The sequence below is a fragment of the Schistocerca piceifrons genome, chromosome X (genome assembly GCF_021461385.2).
Source record: "Schistocerca piceifrons isolate TAMUIC-IGC-003096 chromosome X, iqSchPice1.1, whole genome shotgun sequence".
NCBI lineage: Eukaryota > Metazoa > Arthropoda > Insecta > Orthoptera > Acrididae > Schistocerca > Schistocerca piceifrons.
The window spans coordinates 877993938-878011098 of NC_060149.1; positions in this window are offsets into that span (position 1 = coordinate 877993938).

Sequence of the window (17161 nt, forward strand, 5' to 3'; positions counted from 1 at the left end):
TCCATCCTCTGTGTTGTTTACCGATGAAGCAACGTTCGGGCGTGATGGAGTCTTCAACATGCACAATTCGCATGTTTGGAGTGAGGATAACGCACATGCCACAGTTACTAGCGCTCATCAAGTGCGGTTCTTCGTTAATCTGTGGTCGGTGTTGTTGGGGACTGTTTAATTGGGCCGTATCTGCTACCTAGGCCATTAAATGGCAGGCACTATAACAATTTTCTCGCCAGAGCATTGCCAGAATTGATGGAAGACGTCCCGCTCCCTACAAGACAACGCATGTGGATCCAACATGACGGGGCGCCGGCACATTTCAGTCGTAGTGTGCGTCTATTCCTGGACCGACGGTTCCCAGAAACGTGGATTGGCAGAGGTGGTCCTGTATCATGGCCTGCTTGATCCCCAGATAGTAGTTGTGGGTGTTAGAGCTGTACCTTTTTTAGACTGAAGTCAGCTGATAGGTATTCCTTCTTAAGGGAAGTCTCTCTAACAAAGAAACCACTTTCTACAAAGCTTGGGTATCCGATTAATGAGGGAATTAGTATATTTCATCAAAATATACAAGGTATTAGAGATAAAGTTAGTGAACTGCTTATAGATGTTGAATCTGAAATTATTGGCATATCTGAACACTTCTTAAATAAGGAGATAATTCGGAGGCTTCCTTTGCCAGGATACAGGTTGGCTGGCAGCTTTTCTAGGAGCTCTTTGCGGTGTGGGGGAGTAGCCATGTATGTAAAAAACGGTATCCAATTTGAGTCAATTGATGTTTCAAAGTACTGCACTGAAAAGGTGTTTGAATGTTGTGCAGGTGTGGTTCAATTTAGTGGAGCTAAACTTCTTACTGTTGTTATTTATAGATCCCCAGACTCCGATTTCACAACATTTTTGCTAAAGCTAGAGGAGGTTCTTGGTTCACTTTATAGGAAATACAAAAAGTTAGTTATATGTGGTGACTTCAATATTAATTGTATAAGTGATTGTGCAAGGAAAAGGATGCTGGTAGACCTCCTTAATTCATATAATCTTATGCAAACCGTATTCTTTCCAACGAGAGTGCAAGGGAACAGTAGAACAACCATAGACAATATTTTTGTTCATTCGTCATTATTAGAAGGGCATTCTGTTAGCAAAAAGGTGAATGGCCTTTCAGATCATGATGCACAAATTTTAAGTCTAAAAGATTTTTGTGCTGCAACACATGTTAAATATAGTTACCAACGTTTTAGGAAAGCTGATCCAGTTGCTGTACAGACTTTTGTAAACCTTATCAAGGAACAAGAGTGGCAAGATGTTTATAGTGCTGATACAGTAGACGATAAATATAATGCTTTCCTCAAGACTTTTCTCGTGCTCTTTGAAAGTTGCTTTCCGTTAGAACGTTCAAAACAGGGTACTAGCACAAACAGGCAGCCTGGGTGGCTGACTAATGGGATAAGGATATCTTGTAGAACAAAGTGGCAATTATATCAAAACGTTAGAAACATTCAAAATCTAAATGCAGCAGCCCATTACAAACAGTATTGTAAGGTGCTTAAAAAAGTTATTAGGAAGGCAAAAAGTATGTGGTATGCAGATAGAATAGCTAAGTCTCAGGATAAAATTAAAACCATATGGTCAGTCGTAAAGGAAGTGGCTGGTCTGCAGAGACAGGTCGAGAATATAGAATCAGTGCGTAGTGGGGATGTCCGTGTTACTGATAAGTCGCTTATATGTACAGTACTTAATAATCACTTTCTGAATATAGCAGGTGAACTAAATAGAAACCTAGTCCCAACAGGGAATCATATAGCGCTCTCAGAAAAAAGTGTTCCGAGACTGTTACCTGAAATGCTCCTCCATGATACTGACAAGAGGGAGATTGAGTTAATAATTAAATCACTAAAGACCAAGAACTCTCATGGATATGACGGGGTATCTAGCAGAATACTGAAGTATTGTTCCACGTATGTTAGCTCAGTACTTAGCCATATTTGTAACTTTTCCTTTAGGAGTGGTCGGTTTCCTGACCGATTAAAGTACTCGGTAGTGAAGCCACTTTATAAAAAGGGAGACAGGGATAATGTTGACAATTATAGACCTATTTCTATGCCATCGGTGTTTGCTAAAGTTATCGAGAGGGTTGTATATACAAGGTTACTGCAGCATTTAAATTTACATAATTTGCTGTCAAATGTACAGTTTGGTTTCAGAAATGGCTTAACAACTGAAAATGCTATAGTCTCTTTTCTCTGTGAGGTTTTGGACGGATTAAATAAAAGGTTGCGAACGTTAGGTGTTTTCTTTGATTTAACGAAGGCTTTTGACTGTGTTGACCACAAAATATTACTGCAGAAGTTGGAACATTATGGAGTAAGGGGAGTAGCTTACAATTGGTTCGCCTCTTACTTTAAGAACAGAAAGCAGAAGGTAATCCTCCGCAATATTGAGAGTGGTAATGATGTTCAGTCCCAATGGGGCACTGTTAAATGGGGCGTTCCCCAAGGGTCGGTGCTGGGGCCACTGCTGTTTCTTATTTATATAAATGATATGCCTTCTAGTATTACAGGTGATTCAAAAATATTTCTGTTTGCTGATGACACCACCTTGGTAGTGAAGGATCTTGTGTGTAATATTGAAACATTATCAAATAATGTAGTTCATGATATAAGTTCGTGGCTTGTGGAAAATAATTTTATGCTAAATCACAGTAAGACTCAGTTTTTACAGTTTCTAACTCATAATTCAACAAGAACTGACATTTTAGTCAGACAGAATGGGCATGTTATAAGCGAGACGGAACAGTTCAAGTTCCTAGGCGTACGGATAGATAGTAAGCTGTTGTGGAAAGCCCATGTTCAGGATCTTGTTCAGAAACTAAATGCTGCTTTATTTACCATTAGAACAGTATCTGAAATAAGTGACATTTCAACACGAAATGTAGTATACTTCGCATATTTTCATACGCTTATGTCATACGGTATTATTTTTTGGGGTAATTCTTCTGATTCAAAAAGGGTATTTTTGGCTCAAAAACGGGCTGTTCGAGCTATGTATGATGTAAGTTCGAAAACCTCTTGTCGACCCCTGTACAATAGTCTGGGAATTTTGACACTGCCCTCACAGTATGTATTTTCTTTAATGTCGTTTGTTGTTAGCAATATTAGCTTATTCCCAAGAGTTAGCAGCTTTCACTCAGTTAATACTAGGCAGAAATCAAATCTGCATGTGGAATGCACTTCCTTGACTCTTGTGCCGAAAGGAGTGCAGTATTCTGCTGCATCCATTTTCGATAAGCTACCACAAGAACTCAAAAATCTTAGCAGTAGCCCAAACGCTTTTAAGTCTAAACTGAAGAGTTTCCTCGTGGCTCACTCCTTCTATTCTGTCGAGGAGCTCCTGGAAGAGCTAAAAAATTAAGCAAATTCCAGTATTACATTCTTGATTTTCTTTATTTAAACTAACGACTTGTCGCCTGAATATGTTTCTTATATTTCATTTTATCTGTTTCTACAATCGTGTTATAATTTCATGTATTGACTCGTTCCATGACCATGGAGACTTCTCTTAAATGTGGTCCCACGGAACAATAAATAAATAAATAAAATAAAATAAATAAATGTCCCCTCTGGACTTTTTTGTGTGGGGAGAGATGCGCAACTTTGTTTACGCAACTCCTGTTGCATCAGAAGAGGATCTGGTTGCCCGGATAGTAGCAGCAGCAGGAACAATTCAGGATACTCCTGGGGTTTTTGCCCGTGTCAGACAGAACATGATCCGACGGTGTAACCTCTGTTTACGTGTCAATGGAGGAATTTTTGAAAATCTACTGTCATTGAAATTGGGTTGTGTTAATGTGTTGTCTCTTGGTCATTAAAAAAATGGAAAAGTGTTTGTTGGTTTAATTAATTTGCCGCCAGAGAAATCTTCCTCTATCGGTTTAAATACTCCTCATAGGAAAAAATGACATTATGGAAAAATATTTGTTTTGATGTCTCCTACAACCTCCCAGAGCTTGTCGGTTTAAATACTTTTCACCCTGTATACGGTTTACCGTATAAACAGGTCATGGAATTGTGAACACATAATCTACACGTTTTTAGCTCCTGCTTGTTATGGAAAATAGCGATGGAAAACAAAGAATGGTAAAGTGTCATCTGAACTCGTTTTATCGGCACCACAGAGGCAGATCTTACTGCTTCTTGCCTTTCCATCTTAAGTAACGCCATTGCAGTAACTCTTTTACTCTCACCTGACGGTAGAGCACGTTACACTAGTGCTGCAGAGATTTAAGATACACACATCTTTCAGACATGACTCGAGCATCGTCTTCCGTGAAAACGAGGCTCCACGGGCGCTGCACGCAGTGTGGGTCCCCTGACCTACGGCGGCCCCCCTCATTTACATCTCCCATTGTTCTGTTAACCGCTTTACACACGTGCCGCAACGTTTCACTTGTACTTCCGAGCGGAAGTGGCCGCGCTGATTCATTTCTAAAGCGACAGTGGTCTGTAAGCAGTCCGGGGCGTGTGGAACGACATCACTCTGTTTATTATTGCGCCCGCTCTGTCTGACATCTGCTCCCTAGTATTCTTCTTTTTCACGCAGAGTTGACTACTTCTTCGATGCGTTTTTACTAGAGGCAAAGCAGTTACTGGCAACTGTGAAGCGCCTTTTTTGTATTGAATGGTATATCAGCTGAAGCTCTACAGTTAGGTACCCCCATTAACTTTACCGAGAGGTTGACCAATGGTACGTATTGTGGACTGGCAAGACAGCCAATCCACTAGGACGGGAGGCCGAAGGGCACGCGTTTAAGCTCACGCAGGATGGCGTGAGGTCTGGAACGGGACAAGGTCTTTATAGTAGCAAAAATAGTACGTAGCTTCTGGAATACTTAACTTTAATCCATAATTGGTGAACATCGGTCTGACGGTACATGCATCACAAGATAAATAGCAATTGATAATGGCGCCTTGCTAGGTCGTAGCAAATGACGTAGCTGAAGGCTATGCTAACTATCGTCTCGGCAAATGAGAGCGTATTTTGTCAGTGAACCATCGCTAGCAAAGTCGGCTGTACAACTGGGGCGAGTGCTAGGAAGTCTCTCTAGACCGGCCGTGTGGCGGCGCTCGGTCTGCAATCACTGATAGTGGCGACACGCGGGTCCGACGTATACTAACGGACCGCGGCCAATTTAAAGGCTACCACCTAGCAAGTGTGGTGTCTGGCGGTGACACCACAGTACGCAACTGAATTCATGTTCAGGGAGGAGCAGAGCGAAAATCCCCGTCCGACTATACACATTTATGTTTTGTGTCGTTTCCCTAAGTCGATTTACCCATTCACTCGAGACTGGTTACTTTAAAAGCGATATGGCCATCTCCATCTTCGATCTATCGGAGATCGTGTTCCATATCTAATGACTTCGACGATGACAGTTTGCCAAACACATATGTCCCTTGGTCAACGACGGCACGTTGAAATCCTAATCTCCCGGGCTCTGACCACTATGGGACTTAACATCTGTAGTCATCAGTCCCCTATAACTTAGAACTACTTAAACCTAACTAACCTAAGGACATCACACACATCCATGCCCGAGGCAGGATTCGAACCTGCGACCGTAGCAGTCGCGCGGCTCCGGACTGAGCGCCTAGAACCGCGAGACCACCGCGGCCGGCCTAATCTCCCTTTTCTTCCATTTACTTTAATGACTAGCACACATTAAATTCCATTAAATGTTGTTAATTTTCACTAATAAACAACTATTTTGCATCTGCTGTATTATAAACTGCCGAGTAACATTAAAGTGATCACCTGTCGAAAGACTGAATAACCACGTTTTGCGGCGCACACCGCTGCGAGACACGCAGGAAGAGAGTCAGTGTGGCTCTGGAAGGTACCGATAGGGATGTAGAGCCATGCCGACTCCATTGTCTTTGCCAGCAGCGACAGGTTTCTCGGTTGAGACTCTATTGTACCAATAGACCGATCGAGATAGTCCCACAGACTCTCGATTAGGGTTTAAATCCGGGGAGTTTGGTGGCCCAGGGAGTACAGTGAACTCATCCTTGTGCTCTTTGAGCCATGCAGGGGCAGGTATGCACTCAGGGGAGAACCTATTGTTCTCCTTTGATTGACATGTCATTAACCTATTGTCCTCCTTTGATTGACAGGTCCTTAACCTACTGTTCCCCCACCCCCCACCCCACCCCTCAGGAAATCCCAACCCACCCCTTTGCCCTCGCTGCTACAGTTACACTTTAAGGTCTGAGTTATTCGAATAGCCCCCCCCCCCCCCCCCCCGCCTCACTCTTATCAATTTGATTAACTATTTAATTGAATTCATCAATTATTTAACTTCTACCCGTCTCGTAACCCCCCCCCCCCCCCCTCCCGGAAATTGGCAGAAAAACGATTCAGTTGATCGGTCATTTGGAAGGAATTCGACTGCAGTGTATGGGATAATGTGTAAACAATTCAATCAATATATAGGATATTGTTTAATTATTTATGGCTGTTTATGGAATATAGTTTATTTATTTAGTTAATGAATTTGTCCCGAAATCGATGGCTGTGTATGGAATATTGTTTAAACAATTTACACAATGTGTGGAATATGGTTTATTTAAACAATTTATGGGGTTCAAGGCAGTGTACGAAATATATGGAAACTGGTGATTCTTTGCTGGAGAGGAAGGATCTTATGACAGTAAGTTCAAGCATATATTGTTTATTTATAAAAAATTCAGTTTTCAGGGGTTGCATTTCTCTTGCTCATCATTCTCTGCTGTTTGGGAAGATGCAGGTCATGTAAGAAGTAATTAGATCGATCGCTTTTCTTTTTTTATTCCATTTCCAAAAGGAATACCGTAATGAAACACACACCAGACGTAATTACAGTTAAAAATCTTTCGATCGCGAAGCACGCACGACCCGCCGTCCTCTCTCCACTGGACCACACAGAACGCCACCGCACATGATCCCAGGAGTCAGGCTGCACCGGTGGCCCCCACAAAGCGACGACGCCGCCGTCAGCTGCAGATCCGTGCGCAGGTGCCAGTTCAGGTCCCACAAGGATGAGGTGGTTGCATCCCTTTCATACATGACGCCTGAGAAATACCTGTCAAAATATGTGTCTACCTAGGTACCGTTGCTTAGCCTTTGCCCCTATGGTCCAGCGAGATGTTTGCACCCCCATCAAGACGCTTGTATAACGGCTCAACCTCGCAGGCGCAGCTCATAGGAGAGCACACTATGCCAGGGCCGAGCGAGGAGGAGATTTCACAGTGGGCGGCCACCGACGGCAAGCCGTCGGCTTCCAGATGTATGTCTTCAACGCCAGAGAGGCGGAGGCGTCACGAGGGCTGCATCACCCACTGAGACGAACACTACGCTTACGCAAGGGCTACAGCCCACGGGCGGCCGCATGTAGGAGGCAATTTATGCCCCTGAAGTATACAGCAGGTTTCAGGTTCGACAAAAACTGTGGAGAAGCGTTTTCGTTGGCGTTGACGTCAAACGTCTATGTAAACAACAGCCAAATTTCCCTCTCGATGCGCTATAGAAATCTTCTGCAATGCTCCCCAGAATAACACAGGATGCATTCCTCCTAGCGATCCTAATGGTACAGTCCGTCCATTACTTATCAGTCCCTTCCTGGAAATCGTAAAGCGTTGCATAAACAGTTAACGGTCGCTTTTGTTGTTGGTGTAGGAGCTTTGCTTGACTGCATGGAAATTCTTGTCCTAATAGGACCTGTTTACGGAAATAGCCCAGAATAACACAGAATGCATTCTTCCTGATGGTCATAACGAGACATCATGTGTTCCCTTGATGGAAATCGTGACTTCCTGCTTTCAACATATGTCTCAGAAACGGTAGACCTTCTCACCACTAAAAGCCTCCATCATGTCTGTCACACTCGCGAAAACATCGCTAATTGTAAAAGCACTCTCGTTGTTTGGAAAGAGAGCACTGTCTAAGCACAGATGGGATAATCAGAACAAGTACACAAACAGAATTCGAAGCCCTGTCCTACAGAAGAGAAAAATGGCTGGAATTTTCGGTGTCCTACAGCTACTGGCCTGGTGATGTCCTAATACCACAGTGGCGGATGAGTGACGGCATCCCCGCCAAATATGGATGGTCTGCTTCAACTTGTCTTTGAACACTTGCTTTCTCAGAACTTTCCGTAGATACCTTGCTCCCATCTTGTTCGAATCAGTTTGTAGAGGCTCCTATGCCCTAGCACTTGTGAATGAATGGAGAATTCTGATTGGATCTTACTGAATTTACCCTCCAAATTACTGATGCTGATGGTGTGGAAGCTCTGTCGCGCGGTTCCAGACTGTAGCGCCTAGAACCGCTCGGCCACACCGGCCGGCTCACGTCTCTCAGGCACGTTTTATATACCTTTCACTGCTAGTGCTACCACCCACCGTTTGTCAGTGGGTATTGCACCTTGACGTCGAACATAGCCGATGGCCACATTAATGTGACTGGACCGTGTATCAGTCCAACGTATTTTCGGTTGAAGAATCAAAATGTACCTTTGGAAATGTGGTATTCATCAAATATTTAAAATTCATGCACACTGTTGTGCAAAACGCAAGGACGAAAGTTAGTTTTGCATGATGTGTCACTGCCAAATAACATAGCACAATGAAACAGGGACCATACATAGAAAAAAAACTTCTACAGTATAGAACAGAAGACAAGTGAAAGAAATACACTATGACCCGAACAAGAATGACAATTTTATTCAGAGATATTAATTATACTGAAGACAACCCGCCAGGTTAGCCGACGGTGCTAATGCGCTGCTTCCTGGACTCAGGTAGGCGCGCCAGCCCTGGATCGAATCTGCCCAGCGGATTAACGACGAAGGCCAGCCAGCCTGGATGTGGTTTTTAGGTGGTTTTCCACATCCCCCTAGGTGAGTACTGGGCTGGTTTCCACGTCCCACCTCATTTACACGACTCGCAGACACTTGAAAACGTTCACACTATTTCATGGCTTACACTAGACACAGACAGCTGGGGTACGTTAATTCTATCCTTGGGGATAGGAGGTGGCGACAAAATGTGCATCTGACCACCCTCTGACACTTATAGGATATGTGATCAGATGTTCCCGCCTCTCGCGATATGGTATGTCCAGCACTGTCAAACATGAATGAAATTTTCACTCTGCAGTGGAGTGTGCGCTGATATGAAGCGTCCTGGCAGTTTAAAACTGTGTGCTGGACCGAGACTTTTTTTGCCGAACCAGGATTCGAAGCTGGGATCTTCTGCTTCCCTTTTTCAGCAAAACCCAAAGAGGAACAGTAGGGAAATGTATTTATAGTGTAACGTACTTTATAAGGGAAGAAAGGGGAATGGAGAAACAATTGGGGCTATATATTCATCCATCGGCGGAGCCCAAGGGCAAGGGTCGTAATTGAGGCCTGGCTACGGTGCCCCTAAACCCTCCGCACTCGAATGCATAGGGGGGAAGTACATGTGGTAGTTAGGGTGGGGTGGTTGAGACTTCCTTTTATTTATTTAATCCCACTTCAGGTGACATGGGAGGAGACGGTAAAGTATCATGGCGTTGTGATATGTGGGCTGCCTTTTGCGGTGAAAGATGCATTTAACTTTGTGACTTTCGCGAAAGGCGGTGGCAAAAGATACAAATTCATTGAGAAGAGCAGGAGTAGAAGTCATAGGGGGAGGGGAGTGGGGATAACGCCCATGACGCCCCAAGTGGGCGGGGGAGGGGGGCACATGAATACATCACACAGGTAGTTGGCACACAGGATCCGGTCACTGTGTTGTCCCTCCAAGTCGGCGTGGGCATTCTGTAACCTACACGAAAAGCTGAGGCCTGATTTGTCGCCATCATCGTAGACTTATAGTAGCTAAGCGTCCAATCTTTTATCCACAGTCTGGCATTTGTTTTGGCAGCCGGGAAGTATATGTCCTCAGAAAAGATGTATGTCTTAGGTTCAACCACAGCTGGAGGAAAGCGGAGAAAGAAGGGCGACCATCTTGAGGCTTAGCTCCCAGACGTCAAGGGCTGATAGGCAGTAGATGTCTTCGTCGAAGTGTTGATAGGCATCACAAAATGGGGTGCCAGCTAAACTAACTGCATATAACTTCGGTCGTGTCGCAACTTTGCTATTGGTAACCATCTTCCTTGTTGCTCTAACATATGTGGTGAGTTTAACTTGATGGATATGGAGCCATACATTTGACCAACAGATCGCAGGGTACTTCTGTTCGACATTGTTGCATGACATGCGACCTAGCAGGGTGAGATAGATGTCTTTGGCCATAGGATAATGTCGGAGATGCGGGATGCATGTAACTAGAGGCCCCAATAAAGCTTGCAATATGGGACAATGAGGTATGAATGAAGCCAACTGGCACTGGTGAAAGGATGGATGCGGTATTAGGAGATCCACCAAATTGCGTGTAAAGGATGCTCCTGGTCCAGTTCATTGTTTCCACATCGTTGACATGTACAGAGCATCAGCCCTGTGCTGTACGTTGAGCAGACCGAGACCTCCCTCACGTGAGGCCAGGGTAACTGTTTCATACCAGCTCCTAAAAACTGTTCCTGTTGTCAGATGGTAGCCGAAGGCTGCTTGCAAGCAAAGTCCAGCCATGTGTTGTAAGAGTGCAGCTTGTGTTACATGCATATTCAGTTTCGAAGCAACATGTCAATCGTGGTAGACCACTTGCTGAAGAGGATCGAGATGGCGAAGTAGGTTGTTGTAGTTCTCGGCGCTAACACTCTGCAACGCGCGCCGAAAATTAGTGGCCGACATACGGCCCGTATTGGGAGTGAAGACAATGTCCAGGCACTTAATGCTCTACACCTGTGAGAAGGGCTCTTTTTCGGTATCGGTTCGCAGCATCCTGTTGGCAGCATTGCAGATTTATTGACGTTGAACGAGCTGCCTGCTACTGTTATGATTGCTTCAGTAGTGTGTCGTGTTTCCGCTCGCGAGCGAATCAAGAGGAGCAGATCCTCGGCCTGTGTTCCACAACGGAATGCGTGCTGTCGTAACATGACTCCCTTGAGCATACATTTGAGGTTCCCAATGAGGGGCTCCAGCGCGAAGCCGTATAACAGGGTCAATGCGGGATAGCCTTATTAGATGGATCGCTGTTTCGGAACTGGACTCGTTAACTTGTATGTGGGAGCTAGCGCTGTCATAAATGCCATGTATGACGTTGAGGAAGAGGGATGGGAAGCCTATCCGAGCCATCACAGAGAACAGGAAACCTTGATGTACTTTGTCATATGAGCTATCGTCGTCTTCGGTCGTAGGTTACATGGTGCACGGAAGATATCTCATGGTCCAGTGAGTCCTGTAGGCGCGTACTCACAAGGTCTCCCTGTAGACGACGTCGGGCCATCGTTACTATTCGCGCCGTAATCTGCTGCCGCACCCTCTGGATGATCAGACACTTAGGTGACTAAGTCTCGGAGGATGGCATAATATTAGTTAGTTGAGATGTTCATTTTCCATAGCATACGACTGACTACACCAGACTGGTTACGGTTTGAGGAGAATCGTACAGATTTAGCTTCTGTAGCCTAAGAAAGCCAGCAGCCAGATTTTAGTGTCTTGTACATCAGATGCCAGTTCCCAGGAGATATAAGTCAACTTTACAAATGGATTGTTTGATATCTGGGGCCACGGGCATTTCCAAACTTCTCTTCCCACGTCTCGCTTAGTGGGAGGTCTTGGACGACCATGTGAAGTTCTTGACAGTTGTTAAATTGAGGTGTCTGATCTTTCTGTTGCAAGATACAGTTCAAGTCGCCTCCAAATGTGCAACTAGCGTAACGCCCTAAGAACAATGGGGTAATGTCTTCCAAACAGAAATGGCTCTGAGCACTATGGGACTAAACATCTGAGGTCATCAGTCCCCTAGAACTTAGAACTACTTAAACCTAACTAACCTAAGGATATCACACACATCCATGCCCGAGGCAGGATTCGAACCTGCGACGCCTAGAAACGCTCTGCCGCCGCGGTCGGCTTCCATACAGTATGTGGCTCTCTCTTTTCAGCGGGTGGAACCAGACGGGGCGTAGAGGTTAATGATATGAGTGTTGATAGTGGTGAAAGACATGCCTCTCACTGTTTGGAGAATGGTGAGATCCTAATGGGGATCCTTCCACGAACGTATGCAGCCACACCCCTGCCAAGGAGGTCACCAGCAGAGGCGTAAGGTTTGTATCTGGCACCATGTGGCAGAGCAGCCATTTGTGCTATATGTAAGAGTGCAATGTCAACGTCAGATTCCCAGATCAACTCTCGTAACAGAAATAATTTCGGACTGCCGTGGTTGGTATTAATCGTTGAAATCTTGTACGATTGGCGGCGCAGTAAGGGGAGGTTAGGTATCACGTTGTAGGTAATCAAGAGCGAACAAGGAGGTCATAGACCATCTCGTCCAGCCTCCAAGGTTGCAGCTTAGGCATGTTTAGGTCTAGGAAGTCGGAGACACTGCTTCCGACAGAGGATGAGAGTCGATTTCGATGTCATCCCTTCATGCGGAAGAGTGTAGTCTCATTTGCTCCGGCGGTATAGAGTGCTTGACTGATGAAGAAGAGTCCAAAGGGATGGACTTTGACTTGTTGTCGGTGTTGGCGGCTGTTCGTTCGCGACAGTCAGTGTTACATTGGTGACTTCGACTTCAGCTGACTGGTGGTCGTCGTCCATAGGAACTGCAAGCGAGGCGTCATCGTGAGACGAGGAATCCCGACGGCAAAGCGTGCGACGTCTGCGTTTATGGCGCTTGGGTGACCGCTGCCTCAGTGACTGGCCTTCCACGTCGTTCCGGAAAAAAAGCTGTCACTGGTATTATGTTTGATGTGAACTCCATCAGGTCGTCGAAGGATGATCGTCTTCCGCAGACAGTGGTGCCAGTGGTGTCGACACGGCCGGTTCTTGCAGTGGAGGCTTTGCAACGGTGGTTCAATAAGTGCGCCGATGCAGGATCCAGGTGGCAGTGTGAAGATGCAGGTGCAACCAGAGTCGTCGGTAGGAGACTTGATGGGACGTCGGTTGCTGTGAAGGCGTCACGTCAGAGACCGACTGTTGTGTGATGCGACACTGGAGACATTTTTATCGAACGTGCTCTTCCTTGCCGCATCCTGAACAAATACGTGGTTGGCCTCGTAAATGAAGACCGCGCGGCAGCAGCGTACACTATGTGATCAAATGTATCCAGACATCTGGCTGAAAATGATTTACCAGTTCGTGGCGCACTTGATCGGTAATTCTGGAATTCAGTATGGTGTTGGCCCACTCTTAGCCTTAATGACAGCTTCCACTCTCGCAGGCATACGTTCAATCAGGTTCTGAAAGGATTCTTCGGGAATGCCAGCCCATTCTTCACGTAGTGCTGCACTGAGGAGAGGTATCGATCTCGGTTGGTGAGGCCTGATACTACGTCGGCATTCCAAAACATCCCCGAGGTGTTCTGTAGGATTCAGGTCAGGACTCTGTGCAGGCCAGTCCTTTAATGAGATGTTATTGTCTTGCGACCAATGCGCCACAGACCGTGCATTATAAACAGCTGATCGATCGTGTTAAAAGATGCTATCGGCATCCCCGAATTGCTATTCAACAGTGGGAAACAAGAAGGTGCTTAAAACATCAATGTAGGCCTGTGCTATGATGGTGCCACGGAAAACAACAAGGGGTGCAAGCCCCCTACATGAAAAACACGACCACACCATAACACCACCGCCACCGAATTTTACTGTTGGCACTATACACGCTGGCAGATGACGTTCACCGGACATTCGCCGTACCCTCACCCTGCCATCGGATATTCACACTGTGTAACGTGATCAGCCACTCCACACAACGGTTTTCCACTGTTCAATCGTCCAATATTTAGGCTCATTACACCAAGCGAGGTGTCGTTTGACATTAACCGGCGTGATGTGTGGCTTATGAGCAGTCGCTCGTCCATGAAATCCAAGTTTTCTCACCTGCCGCCTAACTGTCATAGTACTTGCAGTGGATCCTGATGCAGTTTGGAATTCCTGTGTGATGGTCTGGATATATGTCTGCCTATTACACATTACGACCCTCTTCTACTGTAGGCGGTCTCTGTCAGTCAACAGAAGAGGTCGGCTGTAGGCTTTTGTGCTGTACGTGTCCCTTCACGTATCCACTCATCACATCGGAAACAGTGGACTTAGGGATGTTTAGGAGTGTGGAAATCTCGCGTACAGACGTATGACACAAGTGACACCCAATCACCTGACCACGTTCGAAGTCCATGAGTTCCGCGGAGCGCCCCATTCTGTTCTCTCACGACGTGTAATGACTACTGAGGTCGCTGATATGGAGTACCTGGAACTATGTGACAGCGCAATGCTACTAATATGGAAAACGTATGTGTCTGGGAGTGCGTGGATACTTCTGATCACATAGTGTGTCTGGAGGTAGGATGGCACATGACAATGCAGATCTATGGTTAATGGCGGACACCACTGAAAATCGGATATGTTGGAAATTGTGCCCACCGTTCAGATACATGGCCCTGATTGGTGCCATAGGGACAGAAGGCGACCATGACGTCGGCCGCCGGGAGTTCGAGCAGCAGTTCAAAGACCCGAATTGTTCGCATGCCTGATCCTGCGTGATCGACCGTTACCGGCCCGGCGTTACTATCGGCGAGAAACCGAGCTCCTGTGCGTATTCCGAAGGATCTTATTGCAAGTCGCATCATCGGTGACTTAAACACACGCCGTACTTTTCGGTATTGATAAATGGATGCCCAGTGAGTCGTTTGCCGGAATTTTGGCTACAACACGAAGAAAGCACTCTAACTCGAGCGCCTTTGGTGTTGCATAGTCTTTGCAGAACGTGAAAGGGGATGTTGCTTTGCGGAATCTGCTCGCCATTTCTACGGAGTATTAGATCAGAGTGCAAGGATCGGCGTCAGAAGGTAAACAAAACCAGCACGCGCGCTCCGCAGGCGGAAATACGGGATGATCACACTGCTCAGCAGCTAAAGCCACACTTGACTGGAACTCGGGACCTTTGCCTCTCGCTGACAAGTCCTCTACCGACTGCGCTACCCAAGTACGACTCACGACCCGTCCTCACAGCTTTACTTCCGTCAGTGCCTCGTCTCCTACCTTCCAAACTTCACAGAAGCTCTCCTGCGAAATTTTCACTCTGCAACGGAATGTGCACTGATGTGAAACTTCCTGGCAGATTAAAAACTGTGTGCTGGACCGAGACTCGAACTCGGGACCTCGGCGTTTCGTCAAAGCCATGTCTCCACAATATCCTTTCGTTCAGGAGTGCTAGTCTTGCAAGTTTTGCAGGAGATCTTCTGTGAAGTTTGGAAGGTGAGAAACGAGGTATCAGCGGAGATAAGGCTGTGAGGACGGGACTTGAGTGAGCTCTGGTAGCTCAGTTGGCAGAATACTTGCCTACGGAAGACAGAGATCCCGAGTTCGAGTCTCTGTCCGGCACACAGTTTTAATCTTCATTGTCGAACATGATCGTTTTGGTGGTTCTGGTGTTATGGTATGAGGAGGTGTACCGATCTCCAAAAGTTTGAACACGGTACAGTCACCAGTGAGTGTTAATGTGCTATGCACATGGGACATTGCAGCATGTCCACGTGCATCAACGACCATCCAGCAGCTGCAAACTGTGCTGGTGGAGGAATGGAACGCCCTACCGCAAGAACTCCTCACCAACTTCGTGGCGAGCATAGGCACATATTGCAGAGCAAGCACTGCCAGGTGTGGTGATCACACACTGATGTGTATGGGTCGTCTGGAGAGAATGGCTAGCACATGTCGTACTGGGTTAAGGTGCTCCGACGTGGATGGAGGAACTGTGACAGTGCAAACAAATTAGTGACACACAAATGTACACTTTATTGCACTGTGGTACTTACGTAAAGTTGTACAGCAATTCGTTAGATGTGCAAGAAGACTACGTCCGTCCTGGGCTCCACACTGTCAATCACTCTAGTAAATACATCTCCCTAGGTGAAGGCTGTAGGTGACTCTCACAGGCTGATCTAAACTACAAATTGTAGCTACGAACTGCAACCCTAGAACTCTGTACTAGAACTGTCCGTTGCTGCCTCCGGCTGCCGTTTATCACAGGATGTCCACTCTTTGACATGAAACTCGACCGGCAGTCGGCCGCTGCAGAGGCTAAGTCCGCGCCGATCGCGACATGGGACAACTAAACTGACCAACTAGCTAATTCTCTAAGTCCAGTTATCTGCACTATCTGGCAACATTGTAGATGTGGCACTTCCTAGAGGAAGTCTTGTCCCTTGATAGAGAAACCGTAAGCTGTTTACACCTGTGGTCTAGTCAGTCCGCTGTTAGCAGCTGTGGGGCAAGGTCATCGTGCCTGTGTCCCGCCTGTTTGCGTACCACGCGCGCGAGTGTTTACTGTTTACCTTCCGCTGCGGCGAGTGTCACGCGTCCGCGTATCGGTAGTGCCATGGCGCACTCGTACCGCAAGTCCACAATTAAGATCTAGTTTCGCGCGGACTACGCAAGACCTCGAGCACTTGACATTGAACGTTTCATCCCGGAAGAACTTCATATTGCACCTCAAGACATCATTGGGATCCACTTTTCTATAACACAAAGTGTCGTATACATAACACTGATCAATGAAGAGGCGTGCACTGATGTTGTGTGCACACACACTCACGAACTTAAATTTAAACATCCTGGTGGCCACATAGGAACTGTAACGATTGACCACGCTGGATTAGGCCTTCGCACTCTGAGGGTCTTCGAGCTGCCATTCTAAGTCCCGCCAGATGTTGTGATGACAGCTTTCAAACCGTACGGCAACGTGCTAAGCCACCTAGCTGAAAAATGGCAAATGCGACAAATTAAGATTGCGCTGAAGAAGCATGTGCCATCCTATTTAGTAATTGGCGGCTGCAGAGCCATTGTCATGCACGACAGACAACCGCGTACTTGGGCCGGCTGTGGCCAGGAAGTACATGTCCGATCGGCTTGTATTCAACGCCGACTGACTCAGACACCGGTTGGTGAAGTTCCATCCACGGTGACACCTACTTCACTCCCCATTACATATGCACTCCCCATTACGTATGCAGCCGCTGCAACCACAACAGCTGTTCCTGTCCAGGATCGAAACACC